Source organism: Bos grunniens, chromosome 9 (assembly GCF_055505025.1).
Source record: "Bos grunniens cultivar Pamir isolate PY7600 chromosome 9, Bosgru_T2T1.0, whole genome shotgun sequence".
NCBI classification, from domain to species: domain Eukaryota; kingdom Metazoa; phylum Chordata; class Mammalia; order Artiodactyla; family Bovidae; genus Bos; species Bos grunniens.
The window spans coordinates 86378808-86406339 of record NC_141173.1 but is presented as its reverse complement, the minus strand read 5'-3'; the positions used below and the strand labels follow the sequence as shown (position 1 = coordinate 86406339).

The 27532-nt window shown below is 40.9% G+C and overlaps 1 protein-coding gene across 3 annotated transcripts in view; it reads right to left on the bottom strand.

Moving 5' to 3' along the window:
* SASH1 (SAM and SH3 domain containing 1) overlaps nucleotides 1-27532 on the bottom strand; it is a 586122-nt gene that overhangs the window by 294343 nt on the left and 264247 nt on the right. The gene's annotated exons all lie outside the window — the stretch shown is intronic.

Genomic DNA, 27532 nt, shown 5'->3' with positions numbered 1-27532 from the left:
TTTGTTGTAGGAGAGAGATTCTGAAATCACTGGGGCATGATAGTGTTCTCAGGCTCATTCCAAGTTACCAAAGTGAAGAGTCCAAAGACACTCAGAATCTCATAAAGTGTCTTGCCAAGAAAAAATGGAACTTTGCCTTCTTGGCTTCCAAAAGGAGGGTTTCCATCCAGGTTCCCACTGGAATGGAGAAGTCATTCACATATTTTCCCATCCTTACTGGTCTCTCTGAATCACAACGACTTTATTTTAGCTTGTTATTTACCAAAGGAAAATGGCCCCTTAAAATCAGGCCAAAGACCAGTCTTCAGGTTAAAAAAAAAAAGTTAATTAAAAAAAGCAGGGTATACTATTGCATGACTACCACTATGGAAGAAAAATTATGCACAGAAAAAATACTGAGAGAACACAAGTCTCATCTCCCGTTTCGGGACTCTTCCAACTGTTTCTTCATCTTAAGCCCAAGAACAGAGAAAAACAATCTTTAATGGAGCAACAGAACTCAGTGATTACCCAGAATCTGATGGCTTTAGTTCTAGCAGATAATTTTTTTTCCCTACGATAACTTTAAATATTTTACAGATTTTTTAGAGTTTGCCAAAAATAGGTCTGTGAAGATCATGCAATATTTTGTTTGTGAGAGAGGAAAAGAGATAAAAACATAACTTAAAAAAAAAAAAAGATGACTATGCAGGCAAAAATAATGCTATGGGATTTTAAATCCCATGCCTGGAGGTCTGAAGCTGATAACTTTTCCTGACCCCAAGGGGAAGATATTTTCCTTTCATGGGGAGCACAAAATCGTTGGCCATGCTTTCTCTCTTCCTTTGAAGACCATCTTGCCCCCCTGCTAGGGTAGGACAGATCAGGTGACAGTAAACCCAATCTGGGGCTTAAATTAAAAAATCTTTCTCTTGATCGCGTTGTAAAGGCTTCAGCTGCAAGTTGGAGAGTGCTGCGAGCTGGCTTGGCAGCAGAGGCCTGACACAAGGAGTAATGCCTGTGGTATGAGGGGGCCATTACCCACCAGCAACCTCGAGTGTGGGAAACTATTCATTCCTTCAACTCAGGGAAGGCAGCCCAAACTCTGAAAATCTGATCTTCTCCTTTTGCCAAAGAGCCAGCTACAAGATTCTGGGATCCATCACTATTATTATAACTGTAAGGGAAAAAAATGACTTAATTGTAAAACAATGACCTCACCCTAATAACCATGGTCTAATCATTTCTAAAGAAAGCTGCCTTTTTTTCGTTCCTGCCAACTTGCAAATGAAGCAAATTATGTTGGAACATGATTATATTCATTAGTGATTATTCCATGAAAACAGTGAGGATTTGAATTTACCCTCCACTTAACCCACACAACTAACACTGCTGTGTAGATCTTGGGCCTGGTAATTGATGCTGTGTTAGGAGACTGTTTGTCCCAAGTTATGAGCAAACACGTATGCTTCTCTCAGTGAGATGCTGGTGCAGGTGAGAAAAAGAAAGCAAGTCACCAAAATGCACCTCATCTCAGAAGCAGGAATTATTTAGTTTAGAATCTTTGGATGATATTTCTCTGATTTAACTCTATATTTTTCTATGGGAAAGAATGACCCAAGGGATAAGCCCACTCTCTCATAGTCACATGTCAACATCCTAAGAGGCTGAACTGACGCAGGTTACGCTGAGCCAGTCTGAGGGCTGGTTATGCCCTGACATCCGTCGCCTCCCACGTAGGCTGTGCCCAAGAGGTCACGTGAGGTCTGCTGGATGTCTAAGCATCCCCTTCTAGGGGAGGCAGAAGAAAGAACAAAGGAGAAAAGAGAATAGAAAAGCACTATTACAGAATGACAGTATTTCCTAAAGTTGATTTCATTAACCGTTTTTGAGCTGATCTCTACCTTATTGCTGAGAGATTGGTTAGCAAGGTCCCACTTCTACAGACTAAAGAAGTAAAATGGAGGACAAAGACGGTGGCAGAGGGACTTGCTTGAGATGGATTAGCAAGTCACAGCAGGACTTGGAGAAACATTCAAGTTGTCTGATACATGCCCCTGAGCTCTGACAATGGAAGGAAGTTCAGAATTTGGAACGAAAGAAGAGGCTAAACCACCTTCTTTTCCACAGTGGTCCAGCTGGTCAGACTTCTTTCAGATCCACGCCCTGAGTCATGGGAGACCATGTGGGCGGCTCAATGCTAAACTAGCACTCCCTCGAGGGAATATCCCATGGCCAGGTCACGGTGAGAATGGGTCAGAAGGACCACATGATGTTATATTATGATTTCCTTTAGGAAATGCCAACACCCTCAAATTATTTAGCAATCTGAGTCCCTACAGAAGAACAATCTTCACCTTAGACCAAGGATATATCTCTCTCAGTCAAATAAATATGCTTGGAATCAATGAGCAAAAAAGTCTTACCATATGTAAATTGTGAAGCCCCTCAAAGTAGGATGCAGTGATGGAAGTTAAATAATTCTAATATCCCTGGTTGAGACAACCATCTGGCTCGATAAACTCATAGGCCAGTAAAGGGCTTGGTATTTTGTAGGGCCACGGTTTGTGTCTCTGCTTCCATCCAACCTTGACCCTGCCCAGCTTCCTATAGTCTGCCTGCTGATTTGGTTAGTGAATGACAATTTCCACAGTAATTTTTTGGAGTTATTTTTGAGCTGATCCACATTGATTTTTTCCCAACTAACTTGAGGCAGAAGTTGAGTCAGTAAGAGAGAAATGTATACAGTGGTGATAAGTGTGCATGTGTGCCTGCTAAGTTGCTTCAGTTGTGTCCAACTCTTTGCAACCTCATGGACTGTAGCCCCACCAGGCTCCTCTGTCCATGAGATTCTCCAGGCAAGAATACTAGAGTGGGTTGCTGTGCTCTCCTCCAGGGGATCTTCCCAACCCAGGAATTGAACCCAAGTCTCTTACTACTCTTGCACTAGCAGGCAGGTTTTTTACCACTAAAACCACCTTGGAAGCCCCAGCTATAAAAGTGACACATCTTTGGATGGTGGCTTTTCAATTCTCTGCCTCCTGCTGAACCTGGGAACAAAAGGTGCCATCAACACGGACACCAGTTATAATGTGTTTGTTTGCTTTGTTACTTGGACTATTCAATTCTGCTCTTGAGGACAGGAAAACAAAGGAATGAAAGAAATCCACAAGAAACCTTAGGCAAAGATAGTAAGTAAGGTAGTTCCTTATGCCATAGAGGCAAAATTTATAGCATGTATTATGTATTTGTATGTATGCAAAATTTATAGCATGTATTATGTATATGTAGAAGGGAATTTAGAATAAGCTAAGATATACTGAAGAGAAACAGAATAAAGGGTTACGTGATACAACAAAGAAAGTCACCTATAGATAGAAAGGGATGGGAATATCAAGTCGTAAGTCTTGATCATACTATCTCTGGGCTGACAGCTACATCCCCCTCTATTATTACCCACTCATCAGCAACCCTCAATATAGTCCTATTCTGGCCCCTCAAGATCTGTGCTCAAAAGATGCAGATAACATCTATGGCTGTTTAACATGGTAACTGGTAAGCTGCAGAGTGTGGTCAGGGGTCCTTGTCCCTGGGTCTCTCCAGTTCTGTGTCATTGGTCCAGGGTGCCTTCCCTCTACAGGCTCCCTTGCTCAAATGTTGACTCTGACGCCATAACCACCTCGTCAGTGTGGAGAAAGAGACAGGACACATGGATCTTCATAATCCGGGATTCAGATAGGGGTGCTGCCACTTGCTTGCACCTCCCCCTCATGAACTTACCCTGTCTCTTTCCCCTTGCTTTCCTCTCCGAGAAGTGAAGTGAAAGTTGCTCAGTCAAGTCCGATTGTTCATGACTCCACAGACTATAACCAGCTAGGCTCCTCTGTCCACGGAATTCTCCAGGCAAGAATATTGGAGTGGGTTGCCATGCCCTTCTCCAGGGGATCTTCCCAACCCAGGGATCGAACTCAGGTCTCCTGCATTGCAGGAAGATTCTTTACCATCTGAGCCACCAGGGAAGTCTTCAATCAATTGCATAAACTATGATTCTAGCATCTTAATTCAGTCTTGTACCTTCCTGTTTTGTGACCTTTGAAATAGCCTGGGATAATTTCCCACACCCCACCCCACCGTTTTCTTCTCACACTCTTACTATGGGAGTGTGAAGGCCAAGGTGCTATGAAATTCTTAACAGTCCCTGTATTAGCTTATTACTTTCTGAGTCCTGACATTCATAATGAGTGAACAAGGTCTTCCAGAATCTTTGTACAGAAGGAAGTAATTTTAAAATATAAGGAGAAAAAAAATAAGCCTACTGTGCCTCTGCAAGTTTCATTTATGTTTTCATTAGTTGTAAAGACATTTCAAAGCTTGACTAACTCTCCACCTATAAGCTTGAAGGGTCTGAAAATACCATGTAACTAGCCAAGGGGGAAAATTCAAGGCCATTTTGGAACGAGGAAGAGCTCTTCTGAGAGTCAAGGCCTTGACTCATGAGATTTCTCCTACTATTTCCATCTACTATTATTTACTGACTGTAATTGCTAGAAACATGTTTGTACTGGTCCCTTTAACAAAGTGGGTCGAAATTAGGAGTTGTGGGTTTGACTCATCATAAAATATAAGAGTCAACCCTAAGGCCTCTGGACATGTTATTACAGCCTAGAAACTGCTGAATTAGTGTACAACTTAGACATCTAAAACCAAGCACAAATACCTCTTTTTAAAATTATACAGCTTCTAATCAGTTTAACATGTTCTGTGGCAAATAATCATTCCAAGGAAACAATAGTATTAGTTATCTCTCTGTAATTGAGTAGGTCAGAAAGGACAAAAGAGGTTATAGTAAGAAAAAATGTCTTTTTGATTAGAGAGAGTTTATTTTTCTGATTTTGTCTTTTCTTTCAATGACTTGATTGCATGTGACCAGATTAAGCATATGATTATATAAGGTCAGCAATCAGGGTCTGTTCATATCCTTACAACCCCTCCCCTTCCCCCTACCACCTACCAGTTGCCTTTAGAATTTTTGTTCTGTGCAGAACTGAGTTTAAGTTATGTGATTAAAATGGACACATCCTTATGACACAAGTGGCCCTGAGGTATGGACCATTGTTTTCATTAAAAATCTGAGTTTAAATTTTACAGTAGAGGTGCTGATTGAGGGAGACAAAGAGTCCATGAATTACCAAGAGATGGTTACAGGATTCTCCAAAATGAATTATTTTCTATTATTGTTGTTGTTCAGTCGCTCAGTTGTGTCCAACTCTTTGCGACCCCATGGACTGCAGCACGCCAGGCTTCCCTGTCCATCATTATTTCATGGAGCTTGCTCAAACTCATGTCCGTTGTGTTGGTGATGCCATCCAAACATCTGGTCCTCTGTTATCTCCTCCTCCTGCCCTCAATTTTTACCAGCACCAGGGTCTTTTCTAATGAGTTGGCTCTTTGCATCAGGTGGTCAAAGTATTGGAGCTTCAGCTTCAGCATCAGTCCTTCCGATGAATATTCAGGATTGATTTCCTTTAGGATTAACTGGTTTGATTCCCTTGAAGTCCAAGGGACTCTCAAGAGTCTTCAGCACAGTTCAAAAGCACCAATTCTTCAGGGCTCAGCCTTCTTTATGGTCTAACTCTCACATCCATACATGACTATTGGAAAAACCATAGCTTTGACTAGACAGACCTTCGTGGGCAAAGTAATGTCTCTGTTTTTTAATATATGCTTTTCTACTATATCTTGGGCAAAAAATAACCCATGGACCCATCAAGAGTGAGTATAGTTCAGATATTTTTTAAATAGCTGAGAATCAGGATTCTCAGGCTGTGTAAGTTTCTTTCCTTTTTTTTTTTTTTTTTTTTGTGGGGGGTGCTTCCCAGGTGGCACTAGAGGTAAAGAATCTGCCTGCCAGTGCAGGAGACACAAGAGATGTGTGTTTGATCCTGGGTTGGGAAGATCCCCTGGAGTCAAAAATGGCAACCCACTCTAGTATTCTTGCTGGAAAATTCCATGGGCAGAGGAGCCTGGCAGACTACAGTCCATGGGGCCATAAAGAGTCGGACACTACTGAGCATACACACACACACACACACACGGTTTTTTAACTTAGCTTTAGCTCTGGCTCCAGCTCCAGTTTCTTCTTGTCCTTACCTGCCTGCCCCAAGTCAGCTCAGTGAAGCACAGACATCCCCAGGGAGAGGTCAAGGGTCATGACAGACACTTGATGCCTTGCAGAAACTTCACTGGCAGAAATCAAATACGGATATTCAGTATCAATATGCACACGGACACACAACTAAATCCAAACTTACAAACCATTTGAATCAACTAAAATTTCTGCTAAGCTTGCTAGTTTTTTGTTAAAGATGTTTCAAAGGGACTACAATGCAGAATGTATGTTTCAGTAGAAATAAGTAATTCTTATTGAATCTGGTTTTGCTTTAAAACTAAATTTAGGACCTTTTCATTACCTTAAGTGGTTCTCATTTTCCAGCAAACAAGACTAAGCAACTCTTTTCTCTTTTTGTGTGACACTGATAAATGAAGGGAAATTTAGATAATTTCAATCAACGTGTAATTAGTTGCTTAATGTCATTCTCTCTTTCTTGTCTGTAAGCACCATGAAGGTAAGAACTGATTCTTTCCTGTTCTTGTATGATCAATGGCTGTTATACAGTATACACACATAATACATATTTTTAAAAGATGTAAGTTGGCTTCCTTGGTGGTTCAGATGGTAAAGAATCTGTCTACAATGGAAGAGACCCGGGTTCCATCTATGGGTCAGGAAGATCCCCTGGAGAAGGGAATGGTTACCCACTCCAGTATTCTTGCTTGCAGAATCCATGGACAGAGCAGCCTGCTGTACCCCACGGCTACAGTCCATGGGGTCGCAAAGAGTCAGATACGACTGAAGTGACTTAGCACACACAGGTGGATATTTGGATGGATAGAAGAATCAAAGGAAAGGATGAAAAGGATCAGATGTGGGAGTCGGGTGGATGGGGGCTCCCGCCTGCATGAAAGCCCCTGGCAGATTAGAGGGAACAGCAGGTTGACTCTGCTGTGTGATGCTTCACAGAACCTAGAAGAGGCTGGACTTCAGGATCAGACAGACTGGGTTTCAATCGTTGCTCTGTCCCTGCCTGTGGCTAATTATTTAACCTCTCTGTGTCTCAGTTTCCTCATCTATAAACTGGAGACAATACCACCTGCATCAGATCTTTATTATAAATACCAAATCATACATGCTCCATAAAAGTTTAGCTTGATGCTATGCTCAGAGTCCTGAATAAGGAGAAACTAAATAAATGCTAGTTTTCCAAGGGGCACTTACTTCAGGGAATTTGAGGCATACATGCCCACAAGCTCTGGATGATGTACAGTATAGCTTCTGAAGGAGGAAAAGCTATATGCTAAGTTCTCCAATGTTCCTTGTCTATAGTCTTTGCCTCAGAGAAGTAATATTTTCTTGTCTTTAGCTATCTCTTGAAAGGCAATCCCATCTACTGATCTAAGGTTCAATCCAACATTTTTAATTGTCTTCTGCACAGTTGGACGCTCTACTTTATAAAGTACAATTTTATGCTCACGTGTAACATAGCCAACAACACCAAGTGAAGAATCTCAAATTAGTGTCTTCTCTCCGGTCCCCTCTCTGTTACTTTCACTTCCATTCTCTCGAACTCCAGGCTCAAAGCCTCAGAGTCAGTGATCCTTGCCTCATCTAGAAGAGTGGTCAAACCACCACCTCTTGGCTCAGTAGGCTTGAGCCAAAATCTAAACGTGGACACTTACATGCCATTGAATGGGTGAGCTTGCTGTTTACATCCACCAAACCCTGCTTTTCCTATTAGTTTCTCCTTTCCTATTAATAATTATGAATATAATTATTCCTAATTATAATAATCCTCCTACCATTATTAAAGCTTAAAAACTCAAACTCATCCTTGGCAACATACACATTCAATATCTCCTATTCATCTTCCTTCACGTGATATCTCATATTCTTTTTCTTTCTGTATCTGCCATCACAACTTATATCCTGATCATACAGGTTAAGAGCATGGACTTTAGTGTCAAGCAAAACCGAATTTGAGTGAACATTTGTCACTTTTTTTTAAATCCCTGATTCATTTTTAAAATTTTTATTTATTTTTTCGCCAGACTGTGTGGTTTGCTTGATCTCAGTTTCCCAACCAGGGATTGAATCCCAAGCCACAGCAGTGAAAGCTCTGAATCCTAACCACAGACCACCAGTTAGCTCCCTATACTTTGTCACTTTTTATCTGTGCTGCTAGACAATTCATCAGACCTCCCTAAGCCTCTTTCTTCATCCAGCAAAAGAAATAATAGTAGTACCCATTTCATGTGATTGGGGGATTCATTGAGATAATGCCTAATGACAATGTCTGGTGTCTCACTGCTACTCATATCTACATATCTCAGCGTTATTTTATCTAACCAAGGCTGACATTTCTTCTACAACACTACTGATGGATACAACATTACTGCCCTGGCCTTGGCTTGAATCTTTTCAGGGATGGTGGATCAACATGTGAGATCTATTTATGACTAAGCTTAGTTGTTATAAAGCTTATTCCTATATTGAACTGAGGTTCCCCTCACATCATTATCATCATCTGGAGTGACAGAAAATTCATTGGAATAATTTTCCATATTACAACAACCTTTTAAGTCTATGAAGTCATCTTTCATGCTCCACTTTTATATTTCATCTTGCAGATTTAAACATCACAAATTGTTGAAGTTTTTCTTGACTGTACTCTGATCCACTCTACTTTATCAATATCTTTCTTAAAATATTTTGTACTAAGCTGAACATGGAAATGCAACGGACTCAGGATAGGCAAAATGGTCTTTAAAAAGAAGAACAAAGTTGGAGGAATCACAATTTTCAATTCTGAAACTTAGTACAAAGTCTACAATAATCAAGACAGTGTGAAACTAAAACTATAAAACTCCTAGAAGAAAACCGAGAAGTAAATCTTTATGATCTTGGGTTAGGAAACAGTTTCTTAGATAGAATACCAAAAGCAAGAGCAACAACTACAACAGCCAAAGAATAAGTTACATTTTATAAAATTAAAGGACTTCTGTATTGCAAACAATACCAATAAAAGAAAGTGAAAAGATAACCCACAGAATGGAAGAAAATATTTTCAAGTCATATATCTAATATGAGACTTGTGTTCAGAATATATTTTTTAAAATCTTAAAGCTTAACAATAATAGGATAAATAACCCGATTAAAACTGGACAAAAGATCCAAGCAGACATGTTTCTAAGGAAGACATACAAGTCGACAATGAGCACATAAAAAGCTGCAAAACATTTGTCATTAGAGAAATGCCAATAAAGACTACAAAACATACCACTTCATATTCACTAGGATTGTTATAATCAAACGACAGCAATAACAAGATGTGGAAAAACCAAAAGCCTCATACATTGCTGATAAGAATGTAAAATGGTGCAGCAAATTTAAAAAACAGTTCCTTGAAACGTTGAACGTAGAGTTACCACATGGTCTAATATTTCTACTTCCTAGGTATATACCCAAGAGAAATGAAACATATGTTGGCACAAAAATTTGAACATGGATCATTACTCAGAATAACCAAAAGCTGGTTATTTGGACAATAACCAAATAACTTGGACAAGTTGATGGACAATAACCAAATGTCCATCAACTGATGAATGGATAAATTAAGTGTGAATGGATAAATGTTGAGGACATTACTCATCAATAAAAAGAATTAAATATTGATACGTGATGTGAAAGGGATGAACTTCCAAACATTGTTCTAAAAGAAAGAATCTAGTCATAGAAGACCACATATTATATAATGCTATTTTTATAAAATGTCCAGAATAAGCAAATCTGTAAAGATGGAAAAAGTAAATCAGTGTTTGTTGAGGGCTGTGGGGAAAGTGTTGGTGGTCGTGGGGAATACAGAATGACTGCTAATGGTTACAGGGTCTCTTTTAGGGGTGATAAAAATGCTCTAAAAATGATTGCAGTGATGTTTTGCACAACTTTGTGAAAAATATATATATAACCACTGAATTATATACTTTAACACATTATTGACTGGAAATGTACTAATACCAAAGGCATTAGTTTCTGCAAAAATTCTCTGGTCATTGTGTTAAATGAGTGAATTATAAAGCTGTTTAAAAAAAATGTGTACAAATTTAGCACAATACTCTGCTGTGATCTGACCAATATCTGTTCACTGGGATTCTTTGTTATTTTTGAGGTCTGTACTTATACATTTACAGCACTACAGTTTAATTGTATTTGTTTGTCTCTATCATAAACTATATGTACCTAAGGACCGGAATCATTTATTAATTGTTATAGTTACATATCCTTGTATAATATTTTGTGTAGAATATTTAATTAAAACATGTTTATCAAATGAATACATTTTAGGCTAAATGAATGTAGTTTGCATTTGCTTTAGGGTAAATATTTCACAGGTTATCAATTAATCCTGCTCAACTTCTTTTCATGTGAATTGTTGTTAAGCCAGGGCAATTCTGTCTTATGCTTGGGCAATATATTTCTTTTTTAAATCAAAGTGAAGTGCTTCATATTTATTTGGTAAATTTTCTCTTCTCAGATAACATCAGTCATCCTAGCCAATTAAGACTTTCTTGGATCATTTCCGTTTCTAGTATAGTCTCTATTTCTACTTGCTCTGTATTACAAATAAATCTGAATAAGCACACTTATTATTATTTATAAGTTTATTATTAAAGACTCATAAGGCGTTCTCCAAAATGTTGATAAAATCGTTGAAGGGCACAGAGCTGAGGTCAAAGACTGGTGGAACATCCAAAACTATCCGAAGACAGACTTAGTAAAAGGCTGGTGCTAACTGTACTGTGATCTAGTCCAGTGGCTGAAAACTTCCCCGGGAGCACCTTTCTGCCCACCTCTCCAAATCAGACCCATTGCCATGTTTTTCATGGACCATTCTCTAATCATCACAGCCAGAATCTCTCTCTCCTTCTGTTTAATTTATTATAACATTTTGTTTGTACTACTGTTGAGACATTGATCTGATACTATTTTGAATTATATTTGTTCATGTAGGTGTCTTAGTATCTGTTCTAGACCATAAGAAACTTACAAAGAGGAATGGTGATTTCTTTCAAACTTTTGCCTTTTAGAATCTGTGTGATTAGTAAGTTTTATAAATAACATAGATAAATAAAATATTAAAACTACCATTAAATGTCAACACCTTTAAGGGGGTAAATGGCTGAAAAATTATGTCAAATATTTAAAATAAATTCAAATAATCCATATCAAAACCCTGCTAGAGTAGACACCTCCCCCCAGTCTTCTTCAGTTATTTATGACACGATTTGCAAAAGGATCACACTTTGTATGTTTAAAGTTTAAAGAATGAATCACCGTACAGTTTCCAAACTGGTCCATACTAGCTTGAAATTCAATGTTTCTTGCCCTTGCCTTTTCCCTGTTTTGTTTCTGTCAGTCTTGGTCCAGTGTTTGGGTAACTGCTCTGTCTTTTTATGTGGTGCTTACAGGTATGTTTCTATAGCTGTGTTCCTCCATCCTACTGGAGTGTAGTCCAATTAAACCTCTTCTCTCTGTATCATGTCACAGATTCATCTTAATGAAACCTACAATAGCTACTGTAGTATCCTCCCATTTCAGGGGATGAACACACTGAACATGTGTATAAAGAAGGCTTTCCATACTTGGTTTGCAGTATAAAAATAGGTAATTTCTAAATCACAACTTCCATACCGTGGCTGGAGAGGGTTTACAATCTCCTCCTTGCAATTTTCAACATTTACTCAATAAGTACTTCCCGAGTGTCTACCATGTGCTGGTTACACCATTCCAGATGTTGAAGACACAGCTGTGAACAAGACAAACACAGTCTGCACTCTCAAGGAACTTACATTCCAATGGAGGAGACAGACCCAAAAGAACTTTGTACATAAAATCTTTCCCGACAGGTTTAAGAAAATAAAACAACAGGACGCCTGGATTCTAGGTTGTTCATTTCTAACGGCTGGAGTCCCTAGGTCCACAATGAATATTTCTGAATTAACAATTCACACTTCATAGATCTAGACTTTTACCAATGTATGTTCAGTATTGCTAATTCTCAACAGCTGTCACCTCAGATCACCACCCACAGGAAACTTGACTTCTCAGTAATCCCAAACTCGCAGAGTTTACACTGTTCCCATGGAATTTAGAGGCTAATCTGAGTCCTTTACACCAATCAGCATAATCCTATTCTCCTTGACTGTGATTGTTTTAGGCAGAGGCGAATGACTCAGTCTTTGCTAATCGCACTTGAGGTCTAATGTGAAGCTTCTGAGAAGGACTCCTGGCTTGGAAGAGAAAGGAAGACACAGAAAGAGGAGTCGGTCTTCTCAGTCTCTGGAAATCTAGTGATGCTCTGGATGAGCCTCCAGTACCAGAGACAATCATCTTGCAACTCCAAAGAAGCCAGCTTGGAATACAAAGCCTACAAGCCTAAGAAGGTGCAGAAGAAAGCAGGAAAGAAATGAACTTCTTTTTTTTTTTTTAATTGGAATATAAGTGTTGTGTGAGTTTCTGCTGTACAGCAAAGTGAATCAGCTATGCACATACACATATTCCTCCCCCTTGAGCCTCCTTTCCATCTCCCCACTCGATCACACCCATCTAGGTCATCCCAGAGCACTGAGCTGAGCTCCCTGTGCTATGCAGCGGCTTCCCACTAGCTACCTATTTTACACATGTGTAATAGTGTATATATGTCAATCCTTCTCTCCTAATTCATCCCACCCTCCCCTTTTCCCTCCTGTGTCCACATGTCTTTTCCCTACATCCATGTCTCTATTCCTGCCCTGCAAATAGGTTCAAGGAAATGACCTTCTTGATGACAAAGTTGAACCATGGAACTGTCCAACCCCTGAGGCACCCCACGTTGAGTCCTGTAGTTATGTGAGATAATGCAGTTTCTATGACCAACAGTCTAAAGCGTTTTAACAGATAAAAGTAGATACAAATACACATTAGCAGTCTGGCTGACTGATAAAATGGATGCACGTGTGTGTTAGTCTCTCAGTTGTGTCAAACTGTTAGCAGCCTCATGGATTGTAGACTGCCCGGCTCCTCTGTCCATGGGATTTCTCAGGCAAGAATACTGGAGTGGGTAGCCATTCCCTTCTCTGGGGATCTTCCAGACTCAGAGATAAAACCCAGGTCTCCTGCATTGCAGGCAGATTCTTTACCGTTTGAGCCACCAGGGAAGCCTGATTAAATGTATGTGTAGGCATAAATTATCTCCCGTCTCCATTTATATTTGTTGCATTTATTTTTACATCAGGCAAAAGCAATGGTAGAATTAGAAAATTTCAGGGTTGAAAACAAACATCTGAATTTACTATTAAAATAATTTAAAAAATCAATTCAACGTGTAGTGGTATTATGGTAAAATGAAATAGATGCTTACAAATTTCTTAACTGCTGAGGATATAATAAGACATCAAATAAATCAGTTTTTCTTTAAGTTCCTTAATAAAGAAGAAAATCAGATGTTGAGTCCAGCCTTTCATTTTATCACTGGGATAAATAGAGAATAGTTGCTGCAATCAATTGCCTGTTTGTTCCCCCAGAGAGCTCTCCCACAAGCATATATTATGTATGGAGATGAGAGGGGAAAATGGGTTCCTTTTCATACTGTCTTTTCTTCTAAACTACAGTTTCTCCATTGGGTCTCCTTTTAAATAAAATGAAAGCAAAAAATGTTAAACTATTGCTGTCAGAAAATAGATCTCTCTAAAAATGAAATGCCAATTGTCTTGCAAATATTTTCTGTTGCTCATTTACAATGTTCTATTGGTCACTTTGATGTAGTCAAAGCTTCTGAATATTTATAAAGATCTGTTATTTTGGGGGAGAAAGACAAGAAAGACAGGAACAATCTTATTGACTAGCTATTTAGCAATTCAACCTTTATTTTAAAGGACAGATGGTAAGCAATTATATTTATATAAAACCTCAATAGATGGTCTTTATAAAGTTACTTTTGTAAGTATAACTCTGGCTATAACCTTTGGTATATTGCAGTTGGGGACATAGTTATAACTAGCCTTTGAGGCCTGGCAGTGGGGTGGAGAGAGTAGATCAGTCAGTCAGTTAGTCAGTTCAGTCGCTCAGTTGTGTCCCACTCTTTATGACCCCATGGACTGCAGCACGCCAGGCCTCCCTGTCCATCACCAACTCCTGGAGTTTACTCAAACTCATGTCCATTGAGTCAGTGATGCCATCCAACCATCTCATCCTCTGTCGTCCCCTTCTCCTCCTGCCTTCAATCTTTCCCAGCCTCAGGGTCTTTTCCCATGCGAAGGTGGCCAAAGTATTGGGGCTTCAGCTTCGCCATCAGTCCTTCCAATGAATATTCAGGACTGATTTCCTTTAGGATGGACTGGTTGGATCTCCTTGCAGTCCAAGGGACTCTCAAGAGTTTTCTTCAACACCACAGTTCAAAAGCATCAATTCTTTGGCGCTCAGCTTTCTTTATAGTCTATCTCTCACATATATACATGACCACTGGAAAAACCATAGCTTTGACTAGACGGACCTTTGTTAGCAAAGTAATGTCTCTGCTTTTTAATATGCTGTCTAGATTGGACATAACTTTTCTTCCAGGGAGCAAGCATCTTTTAATTTCATGGCTGCAGTCACATCTCATATTTACAACAATCACAGTCTTTTTTCTACCCATAACTACTGACCCCTCTTACTGAGATCGTCTTCCAGTTTGTTCTTTCTATCTTACTAACGTGCAGCAAGCAACCATAATACGTATTTTTTCTTGCTTGATCCTCTTAATCACCAGTTAGCTTCTCTTGGGAAGATAAAATGGATTTCCTTTCCTTTCATCTGTCTGGCAGAAAGAAGAAGGCTGTGGATAAACTATGGGTCATCAACACACATGTCCAGCTTTTTAAAAGGAATCAGTTTCATTATCCTCAACCTCCAAATATATTTTTTCCCAAGATTATTTACTTGTGAGAGAGAGCTTGGTTCATTATTATTTGAAAACAGACTTGAATATAATCTTTATCAGTTTAGAAAGGCATACCCATCACCTGTCCCAAGTCCTACTATAGAGCACTACCCAGGGATGCAAACATTTTGGACAACTAAACAAAAATATAAATAGAAATAACGCTTTGAGGAAGCTTCTTTTACTTATTTATCAAGGCAACTTAAACACACAATTCTGTAAAACCTAAAGTGATATTTTAGATCATGTAGGAAAGGATGATCTCAATTCCAAACAGCCAAAGCAAGATAGGTTATTGAAGCTGGTTTATTTATTTATTTGGCCACACCATGCAACATGCAGAACTTTAGTTTCCTGACCAGGAATTGAACCCGTGTCTCCTGCGATGAAAGGTTGAAGTCTTAATCATTGGATTGCCAAGGAATTCCTTGAAGTTGATCATTTTTAATCAAACTAGGTGTTTTTTTTGTGAGTCTACCAAAAATTTTGGTGATATAAATCCACACATGAACATTTTATGTAATTTCTTTTAGATTTGTCATGCTTTATTAAAAAAAGGCAGATAAAACTTAATTAAAAAATCAAATCATGAGATATTTTTTGCAATTATAGTCAATTCTCATGTTATCTCATTTCATATTTTCTATCTCCTAATAGCAAAAATGGGACTTCCATAGTAGCTTGGTGGTAAATAATCTGTCTGCAATGCAGAAGTGGGTTCAAATGTTCAATCTCTGGGTGGGGAAGATCCCCTGGATAAGTAAATGACTACCTAACCACTCCAGTATTCTTGCCTGAGAAATCCCACGGACAGAGGAGCCTGGCAGGCTACCGTCCATGGGATTGCAAAGAGTTGGACATGACTTAGTGACTAAACCATAACAGCAAATAACAAAAACAGACTTATTTAAAGTTATAATGCACTTTTAGATATCAAATTTAAACTGTGTGAGTTACATGAACTTTTTTTTTCCTGGAGGCAGAGAAGTAAAGTGGTTTAAAGACCAGTAGTTGGTAGATTCTTATGGTCTCCATCATATGGTCCCTTTTTCCTTCCATCAGCGGAAACCCCTCTGTTTGAACTCAACTCTTGCTCATGAGTGACGAGGACCTGAAGTGCATGTTTCCAGACAAAGAGGGGCCTTTTATTCCCAGCATAATCGGAAGTGCTAAATTTTTGTTTACACAGCATTTTGAGATTGAAAGCACTGTTCCAAGAACTTTATCCATAATAACTTTTATAATCCGATGTTCTTACCTGGAAAAGTCTATGGACAGAGGAACCTGGCGGACTACAGTCCATGGGGTCGCAGAGTTGGACATGACTGAGCACACAGGCACACACAGTCCTAGAGGAGTCTCCATTATGCCCTCATTTCCCATTTGGGGAAACTGAGACAGCTAGGCAGTAGGAAAACCAGCATTTGAAGTCAGCCCACTCGTTTCTCTCAGTCTGTGCTTTCAATCCCTATGCTACAGCTGCCTCTCCTGAAATATCTTCAATTCTTGAGTCTTCTTAGGGAGTTCTCAGGATCATCCCCTTCCTGCCTTGGCCATGCCCAGAATGCTTCCACCATTTGAAGATGATGATGGGGAAAACACTTAATAACCTTCAGTTACCTTTCATCTGCGAATCAGTTTTCATGCAAAGTATTATTATCCTCATTATAAAGATAAGGAAAGAAGAAACAAAGGATCAGTTAAGTGTAAATGAGACCATGCTGAAAACAGAAGTTCCCAGCCCTGTGATCTAATCATAAGAAAAGTTTCCATTCTAAGAGTTGCGCAGTAAACAGATTTGAAGAGAGAGAATGAATGTCATTGACGGGAATATAGGGAGGAAAAACCTGAAATGGAAAACTCTGTGCTTGCAATGATCAAATTTACTAGCTCATGGAAGCACAAATGATTTCATATATTCATTCAAATTCCTACGCGGGGTTGATAATGTATTATCACGTACATAGCCATAATCATAATGCTGTGGGTCTTAGCTCGATAAACCAAATCTTCCAAGAAGTCAGAGGCTGATGAAGCTACAGTTGGTTCAAGAGCTTAGCAGCACTGTGGGCTGAGCCAGGTTGAGGGCCCTCTTCCCAAGAAGAGGGTGGCTGTCTCTTCCCAAGGCGTGGCTCCGTTTTCCCTTCCAGTTGAGGAGCCTGACATGAAACAAGTCACACCCAGCTCTGTGTGGGCACACTCCCTACCTAGAAAATCACTTGATTCACTTGCCCGATTCTCAGGTTTTAATGTAGGCGAGGATGAAAATTCATGGAATAGTTTCACGTTGCTAGGCTATTAAAGACAGTGATATTGATTGTATGAGGGGGCGTGGAAATCTGAATCATCGATTTATCTGCACAAATTCAGTATTCCTAAGCTACTTAAGTGTCTCTTTAGCCTGAGAATCCATTTGATATCGTGGGTCACTGGTGCAGAGGAAGCAAACAAAATCTAGGTGCCTGACACAAATAAGAATAATCATAGGTTGGGAAGGGAAAGAAAAAGCAGCGAGTTCAACTTGTTTGAATTTAAGAAGAGGGAACATAAAAGGAAAGAAAGAGGAAAGGATCCGTATTTTTCAGTTTAAGTTTTCAGGTGTGAGGGAGATATAAAAGGAGAGGTTGGGGAAATGGGATAAAGAAAAAAATAAGGGTAGTGGCCAGGGCAAGTATGGGCTAGGCTTAGAGACCAGTGAGCAGAAAAGACTGTAGAGCAGGGAGAAACGTAGGGAAAGCCTCAGTCATTGCAAAGTGTTTTAATGGACTTGAACTTCTGTCACTTCCTTCTGTTCAGCACTGTTATCACTGCCCTTTGAAATTCTAATTAGCCAATTAATCACTGTTCTCAACCCCCGCAGCTCACCAAAGGGGATATTATGCTCCTGGTGGTAGCCAAAGCAATATCACCCCATGTCTAGATGAACTCAAATAAAACCAGTCTTGGAGGGTAAATTTTCCCTGCTCCTGCCTTAAGGAGTCACAGAAAATTCTAGAGGGACTCAGGTCATTTTCAGGAAAAAAAATTTTTATCTAAAGATTAGAGTTTTAATACGTATCCTAAAACTTTTAAGTACAGGGGATTTCTCTCTACAGACTGCATTTTTAGTTTCACTCTGTTCCATTTCAAATCTATTCACCTACTGGCATACAGCTATGAAAAAGATATTTGTGCAAATAGAGGACATAAATTCAGTACTAAGCAAGCTCTGTTGAAGCTTTGTCATGTTAATACCAGCCACAAATGAAAGTAAAATTTTATTTTTAGATTTAACCTCATAAATTGCCCAAAAGCAATTTTTTATTTCCAGCTGATTTATTTGAAGAAAATAGGCTCCAGATTTATTGGGTCTGTTAATAAAAAAAAAAAAAAAATTAAATGACCTCCTGGAGTTTTGCTGCTATTTATTGATCTCTTTCAAATTTAGTAAGCAATTCAATCTGCAGTAAGGCGTGTTGAATGAAATGGATTGTGAATGCAAAAATGGAATGAACATTTAAAAGCATTTTCAAGTCCCAGAAAGTAGCTTTAATAAATGAAAATAAATTAAATTCACATCACTGGAGAAAAAAAAGATGGATTTTGCTTTAATGGTGAACTACACAGAAACACTATTGGATGTAGGATCTACTGGGCATTTTTTAGAAGCCAGCTCAGAGAATGGATTGCCGAAGCTCTGAGGAGAGAAAGGTCCATCCTAAGTGAAAGTGAAAAATGAAAGTGAAGTTGCTCCGTCGTGTCCTACTTTTTGCGACGCCATGGAGTGTAGCCCACCAGGCTCCTCCATTCATGGAATTTTCTAGGCAAGAGTACTGGAGTGGGTTGCCATTTCCTTCTCCAGGGGATCTTCCCGACCCAGGGTTCGAAACCCGAGTCTCCCACATTGCAGGTAGAGGCTTTACCGTCTGAGCAACCAGGGAAGGTCCATCCTAATCTGTCCTGTAGCCATACCTTCTGAGACCTTGAGAAATTACTTCGAACATAATTCACTCCCACATTCACATCCAACCACTAAAACTGCTGACCAACTACTAGCAGTAGTAGTAGTGACGGTGATAATGCAACATCAGTGTGAGAATTATGGGCTGCTTTCCCAGAATTAGATGACGTGACCACCGTACTTCCAAATCCACATGTTATGTTTCAGTACACTTCCTATTTCACCTTTCTTGTGGTTGCCAGTATCAACCATCTCTTTCTTCTTGAAACTACTTTGGCTTTCTGAATACCTCACCCATTTTGGACTATTTCTCTGCAAACTTCTGTCTTCTTCTAGGTCTTCCTTTTGGGATCTCTTGACTCAGCCAACTCTTTAACCTGAAACATTTAGGCAAGACTTTTTTTTTTTTTTTTTTTAGGCAAGACTTAAGTAATGAGGCTTCCCAGGGGTTTTCCCTGGATGCTTCCTCTGTCGATTCTTTTTCTAAGCAACCTCCGTTATACTCTTGGCATCAGCTAACTCCTTTATGTTGATCTCTCTGTTTCCTTTTCATAACTCACTACTCACTCCTTGCTCCTCACCTCAAACTCAATATGATTCAAACTGAACTCAGTATTTTTCCTCTAAATAATTTTCTACCTCTGTAATGCCCATGTTCCACCCAACTCTCAGTGGGACTCCTGGGAATTCTCCGGTGGTCCACCGATTAGGACTCCGTGCTTCCACTGCAGGAGGCATGGGTTCCATCCCTGGTCAGGGAACTAAGCGCAGTGAGGCCAAAAAAATAAATAAATAAAAGGTGGGGAGGGACTCCTTGTTTGACCTACACAACAGAGGAACTGTTTCTTCAATTCTTCCAACAACCGCACATATCTGAACCATTCTAGATGCTTAAAAGGGAAGTTAATTCACCACACATAGTAGGTGCCTTTAGACATTAGAGCTTCATTCTCTACAGGAACTCAGGCTGAGAAAGGTTGAATCTTTACCCAATTTTTGTCTTTTTCCTACTTCTTATTTTCCTTGTAGGAATTCCCTCCCTTCTCGTATTTAGTAAGTTCTAGATATGTACTGGCTTCCCTGGTGGCTCAGAGGTTAAAGCATCTGCCTCCAATGCAGGAGACCCAGGTTCAATCTCTGAGTTGGGAGGATCCCCTGGAGAAGGAAATGGTAACCCATTCCAGTATTCTTGCCTGGAGAATCCCATGGACAGAGAAGCCTGGTAGGCTACAGTCCACAGGGTCGCAAAGAGTCGGACACGACTGAGCAACTTCACCTTCACCTTCAGGCGTGGACAGGTGTGCATGCGTGCTTAGTCTTGTCTGACTATTTTTATTTTCATGGACTGGAGCCTGCCAGGCTCCTCTGTCTATGGAATTTTCCAGGCAAGAAGACCAGAGTGGGTTGCCATTTCCTACTCCAGTAGTAAGCATATCCTGATTTAAATTCCTGCCTTTAGCTTTGCCATTTCTAATCTCTCCTCCCACTCTGCACCAAGTCACTTCTAAGCAGCAAATCTTACCACACTCTTCTTCTCAAACCCTTCAATGCCTCCACATTTCCTAACCCCACTTCCCCAAACCAGGCCATAGTCAATACCAACTCTCTCCAGGTAAAATTAGATTTCTCCTATGGCTTCTACTTATATTCTTTGCAGCCAAAGATGGAGAAGCTCTATACAGTCAGCAAAACAAGACCGGGAGCTGACTGGCTCAGATCATAAACTCATTATTGCAAAATCTAGACTTAAATTGAAAAAAGTAGGGAAAACCACTAGACCATTCAGATACGACCTAAATCAAATCACTTATGTTTATACAGTGGAAATGACAAATAGATTCAAGGAATTAGATCTGATAGACAGAGTGCCTGAAGAACTATGGATGGAAGTTCATTAACATTGTACAGGAGAGGGTGATCAAAACCATCCCCAAGAAAAAGAAATGCAAAAAGGCAAAATGGTTGTCTGAGGAGGCCTTATAAATAGCTGAGAAATAAGAGAAGCAAAAGGCAAAGGAGAAAATGAAAGATATATCCATCTGAATGCAGAGTTCCAAAGAATATTAAGGAGAGATAAGAAAGCCTTCTTAAGTGATTAATGCAAAGAAACAGAGGAAAACAATAGAAGGGGAAAGACTAGAGAGCTTTTCAAGAAAATTAGAGATACCAAGGGAACATTTCAAGAAAAGTTGGGCACAATAAAGGACAGAAATGGTATGGACTTAACAGAAGCAGAAGATATTAAGAAGATGTGGCAAGAATATACAGACCAACTATACAAAAAAGATCTTCATGACCCAGATAACCATGATAGTGTGATCACTCACCTAGAGCCAGACATCCTGGAGTGTGACATCAAGTGTGGGCCCTAGGAATCATCACTAGGAACAAAGCTAGTGGAGGTGATGGAATTTCAGCTGAGCTATTTCAAATCCTAAAAGATGATGCTGTGAAAGTGCTGCACTCAATATGTCAGCAAATTTGGGAAACTCAGCAGTGGTCACAGGACTGGAAAAGGTCACTTTTCATTCTAATCCCAAAGAAAGGCAATGCCAAAGAATATTCAAACTACCTTACGATTGTACTTATCTCAAGTAAGTACTGAAAGTAATGCTCAAAATTCTCCAAGCGAAAACAAATAAGAAAAGCAAGGGTTCAGCAGTACATGAACCAAGAACTTGCAGATGTTCAATCTGGATTTAGAAAAGGCAGAGGAACCAGAGATCAAATTGCCAACATCCACTGGATCATAGAAAAAGCAAGAGAATTCCAGGAAAACATTTACTTCTGCTTCATCGATTATGCCAAAGCCTTTGACTGTGTGGATCACAACAAACTGGAAAATTCTTCAAGAGATGGGAATACCAAACCACCTGACCTGCCTCCTGAGAAATCTGTATGCAGGTCAAGACGCAACTGTTGGAACCGGACACAGAATAAACAGACTGGTTCCAAATTGGGAAAGGAGTACATCAAGGCTATATATTGTCACCCTGCTTATTTAACTTATATGCAGAGTACATCATGAGAAATGCTGGGCTGGATGAAGCACAAGCCAGAATCAAGATTGCTGGGGGAAATATCAATAACTTCAGATATGCAGATGATACCACCCTTATGGCAGAAAGCAAAGAAGAACTAAAGAGCTCCTTGATGAAAGTGAAAGAGGAGAGTGAAAAAGTGGGTCTAAAGCTTAACTTAAAAAAAATGAAGATCATGGCATCCAGTCCCATCACTTCATGGTAAATAGATGGAGAAACAATGGAAACAGTGATAGACTTTATTTTCTTGGGCTTCAAAATCACAGCAGATGGTGACTGCAGCCATGAAATTAAAAGTTTCTGGCTCCTTGGAATAAAAGCTGACAAACCTAGATAGCATATTAAAAAACAGAGACATTACTTTGGCAGCAAAGGTCCATCTAGTCAAAGCTATGGTTTTTCCAGTAGTCATGTATGGATGTGGGAGTTGGACTATAAAGAAAGTTGAATGCAGAAGAATTGAGGCTTTTGAACTGTGGTGTTGGAGAAGACTCTTGAGAGTCCCTTGGACTGCAAGGAGATCAAAGCAGTCAATCCTGAGGAAATCAGTCCTGAATATTCATTGAAAGGACTGATGCTGAAGCTGAAGCTTCAATACTTTGGCCACTTGATGTGAAGAACTGACTCATTTTTAAAAGACCCTGATGCTGGGACAGATTGAAGGCAGGAGGAGAAGGGGATGACAGAGGATGAGATAGCTGGCTGGCATCACCGACTCGATGGACATGAGTTTGATCAAGCTCCAGGAGTTGGTGATGGACAGGGAAGCCTGGATTGCTGCAGTCCATGGGGTCGCAAAGAATTTGAGATGAGTGAGCGACTGAACTGAAATGAATTGATGGTTTCTACAGGGCTCTTCAAAGATCATAGTCTATTGCAAACATTCATTCATTTAATAAAAAATTTACAGAATACCAACTATATGCACCAGGAAGGCAGTTATGAGCAAAATGAAGTCACCCTTCACATGGAATCCAATGCTACATGGACAAACATCCAGAACACACATGAAAAATTAATAGGATAACCAAATAATAAAGGACTTGGAGGTTCTTTTCTTAAAGATATTGGTCTATGCCTCTCCAGGAAAGTTTAACATATGAACTAAGAAATAAGTAGCAAGGAAAAAGATGCTGTGTGAAGATCTAGGAGAAGACAGTTCCTGGTAGAGAGAACAGCAGGTTCAAATGCCCTTGAGATTGGAACAAGGTGTTTGAGAAATGGAAAGAAGCCAGGGCAAGCTTCAGAAGTCATTGAGGTAGAGGATGAGCAGAAGAAATCCAGGAGATGGGCTGGAGACTCCATGGAGGCCAGGCTAGGGGTTTGGAATTTAGTTAAATTGCAATGGAAGCCATTGGAGGGTTTTAAGCAGGGCAGAAAAGAGTTATGGCAGCTGGTGGGGAACAGACCATAAGCAGGCCAAGAGCACAGTGATAGTCTGGATTCAAAGTCATGATGTCTTAAACTGGATTCTGGCAGGGAAGACTGTAGGATATATATAATTTGGATGTAAAGCCAGCAGAAGGTGCTGATGGATTGTGGGTGGTTATTTCTGTGACTCTTTTTCTGGCTTATAAGCTCCTTGAGGCAAAGGCCTTTTCCTTCATATCTGTATTTTTAATTCCCATCATGGTGCCTGGCACCTAGAATGTCACTCAAACTGGTTTATGAATGAAGCAAGCTAAGAGGAAATTACATTGCAGCTGGGTGATCAGTACAGGCTTTACGGTAAAGGTGAGAAGTGACCTGTAACTTAAAAGATGGGTAAAATTTTGACTGGTAGAAATGGAAATAGAGGGAAGGTGAGCTCCTAACATTTCTAGATCCTGGGACAAGAATACAAATGGAACCCACATTCCTCCTGTCTTAATATTTTAAGTCTTACGTCAAACCAACGGACTGTTAAATAAAATGTGCCTTACCAATTTTAAAATTATAAATCAAGCTAACAATCTGTTAAATAAAACATGCTCTATCCTTTTACCTTGACAAATACACTTTATAATCCCTAGGTTCTGGAACTTGGCAGTGGAGTGGGAGAGCCAGCCCATCCCCTGCCCCCTGCCCATCCCTATACGCACACATACAAACACCTCAGACTGCAAGTCAAAGTTCAGCCCACTTACTCCCCCACCCACAACTCTGCGCAGGTCATGAACGCTGCCACTGGGTCACTGGAACAGGGAATTCTGGGTCTCAGGTGGTCATAGCAAGGATTAGGGACAGGACTTGAGCTCAGGGTAAACACCTTCTCTAGACCCTGCCTGTGTTTCACCCCATGAGGAGAGGTAAGGCCAGAACAAGGCCCCCTAGAGTGTGAAGCTAAGGTCCCTTCTTACCTGGATCTGGGGGCTGGGACTGGTTGAGTGGATAAACAGGGAGAACCACGCACGAGGCCTACTTAGGGGAGAGGGAAAGACTTGTTTGTTTGGAGTGGGTAATTCATACAGCAGAGTAGAGATCAGGTCCCATAGGGATAAGAATTTGTGGTAAAGAACTTTGATCCCCTGGGCAATGGAGGGTTCTGAACTCTTAAGTAGAGGAAGAAACAGACATTTGTGTGCAGGGTGAGGGTGGATGAGGAAATGGGAGAGAGACGAGCACAGTGATTTTACTGCAAAGTTTAGGGGATGAAGTAATGAGAACTGAAAGCAGAGAGAAAGGAGTTCATGTAACATCTAAGAAGAGACAACCAGTTAGATGCAGGGGATGAGGGAGATGGAGAAATTGGGCCAAAGATGATTTTGCAGAAAGAAATGTGGCTGGCTGTGTTACTCCTAGTGTTGTAGACTACATGTTTGTGCCTCCTCCAAATTCATAATTTGGGGTCCTAATGGGATGGTATTTGGAGGTGAGGCCTAGGGGAAAATAATTAAGTCATGAGGTCAGAGCCCCTATGATGGGATTAGTGTCCTCTCTTTGTCATGTAAGGATGCAACAAAAAGACAGCTATTTTCAGGCACCTTGATCTTAATTCCCCAGCCTTCAGAACTGTGACAAATAAAGGCCTGTTGTTTAAGCCATCCATTCTATGGTATTTTAGAGCAGCCTGAGTTGGTTAAGACATCTTATGTAACGCTCTTCTCCTCCTGAGAAGTCAGGTCTGAGTGTTGGTGTGCTTGGAGCACTGTTTCGGGAATCGATGCCATGCCTGGCTTCTCAAGACCCTAGGAACCTGGGTTTTCTCGAGCAAGCTCCCTCCCCACCTCAATACCTCTATCCACTGTCAGGGTGAGCACAGAAATGCAATGTTAGCTATGAGTTGTAAGTGATGTTTATTTTAGGTGGTAGGGGGATGTTATAGAGACAATAAAAAAGTAGGATTCTTAGGAAAGGACAAGAAGTCCTGAGGCAGCCACCCAGGTCATGATCAGATAAGGTTAAACACCTTGGGGAAGCAGAAGAGACGACAGGGAGGGTGCACTCTAATGGTGCAGTCGTGAAGAACTCGCCTGCTAATGCAGGAGCCGCAGGAGACGTGGGTTCGATCCCTGGGTAGGGAAAATCCCCTGGAGGAGGAAATGGCAACACACTCCAGCATTCTTGCCTGGAGAATCCCATGGACAGAAGAGTCTGGCGGGCTACAGTCCATGGGGTCACAAAGAGCAGGACATGGCTGAGTGACTGAGCACGTGGACTCCGAAGTACCTGGGTTTGACCCTGCCTCTTACCAGCCACATGACCTAGAAAGTCTGGCTCAGAACTTCTTCCAAAGCACAGTAGCACTGAGTGTCTTCTGTCCTGATGTGGGTGCTGGGAGCAGAGAGGAAGCTGTCCTTCCTGGGTGCCAGTCCCAGTCCCAGCCCACCTCCTGCTACCCCGAAGAGGTGAGGACAAGGGCCAGGGAGCTTTCACTGCAATAGGCGGATGCACCAGGACTGCACTGTTGTGATAGAATCAACCATTTCAAGGACTTTCCCCCTAAAGAAATTTGTGCCACTTGGTGGAAAAATACCAGTTTTATATTTTGCATATTGGAACAGAAAAGAACTTTTGGCCAAGACCGCTGTAATTTTACCCGTGAGGTTACTTTCTTCGTGCGGGCTCTTATTGCGGCCATGTGTGGTGATGTGCTAACTAGCTGTTTGTCACTAGCTCTTTACTCCCTGTCCTCTTCCCACCGTTGCTTGGCAGCTGAGTTTGTTTTTCGTTTCAATCAGCAGCACACAATTTCAAGCAGATGTTTTCAAAAGCGCTTGACTTTTAAGCAGATATATGGTGCTCTCTTGGAGAAGGAAAAGGCAACCCGCTCCAGTGTTCTTGCCTGGAGAATCCCAGAGACAGAGGAGCCTGGTAGGAGGCCGTCTATGGGGTCGCACAGAGTTGGACACGACTGAAGCGACTTAGCAGCAGCAGCAGCAGCAGGATGGTGCTCTCTTGATGGTGCCGAGACCGCCATACTCAATCCTGAATCTGGTTTGCAAATGAGGGTGCTGGTTGGCCTGAACTTGGACTGATTTTCTCGGGTTGTTATTGCTTGGACCTACCCTGGAAGCCTGTCAGCATTTTGAACGTGCCCACGCTGTTTTCCAAGGAGACACAGGCCTAGTGTAGACTGTAGGACTGGGAAGCATGTGGTTTAGATTAGGGTGGCCTGCATTTGAACCCTGCCACCACCGAATGCTGATTGTGTGACCACAGACAACGTTTTTAGTTCACTTGTCTGTAGAATGGGGTAAGAATGGAACAGCATCTTGGTGATAAGCGATAAGATGTGTAATCCATGTTGGTTCAATGACTGACATGAATAAGCATTCAGTACATCCAGAAAGAGTGGTATTATTTTTATCTAGATTTTTGAAATCCTTACAACAGTCCTATGGGGTAGGTTGCTACTAATACTGCTATCACTGCGTTGTGGATAAAAAAGCTGAGGCCCAGAGTGGTTAAGTAGCTTGCCCAAAGTGGCACAGCCAGCAAGTGGCAGAGCGGTCTGGCTTCAGGGTCTCTCTGGGTCACCGTTTGGTGCTCAGTGGGGCTGAGTGGAGGGCTTCCCAGGTAGCTCAGTGGTAAAGAAGTCCGCCTGCCAATGCAGGAGCCATAGGAGATGCGAGTTTGATCCCTGGGTCAGAAAGATCCCTGGAGGAGGGCATGGCAACCCACTCCAGTACTCTTGCCTGGAGAATCCCATGCACAGAGGAGCCTGGTGGACTGCAGTCTGTAGGGTCACAAAGAGTCGGACACGACTGAGCAAATGAGTACGAGCACCAGAGGGGCTGCGTGGTACATAACCAGCTGTGCACACTCTGTGCACACTCAGACATGAAGGGTAAGCGCTTCACAGCACAAGATTTCATTTAACTTTCCAACTTCACTCCCTTGCGCTCTTCTGGGGGATGCTATTATCAGTTTCATGATAGAGACGAGGGAAATCAGAGGATCAAATGAGGCCAGGGAGGACTTAGGCTGCTAAGGAAGGCTGCCCTCCAGGCCTGGCTCCAGGGCTGGCCCCCCAGCCCCCTTCTCTGCATGATGCTGGCATGGATCCTTCCGAGCTG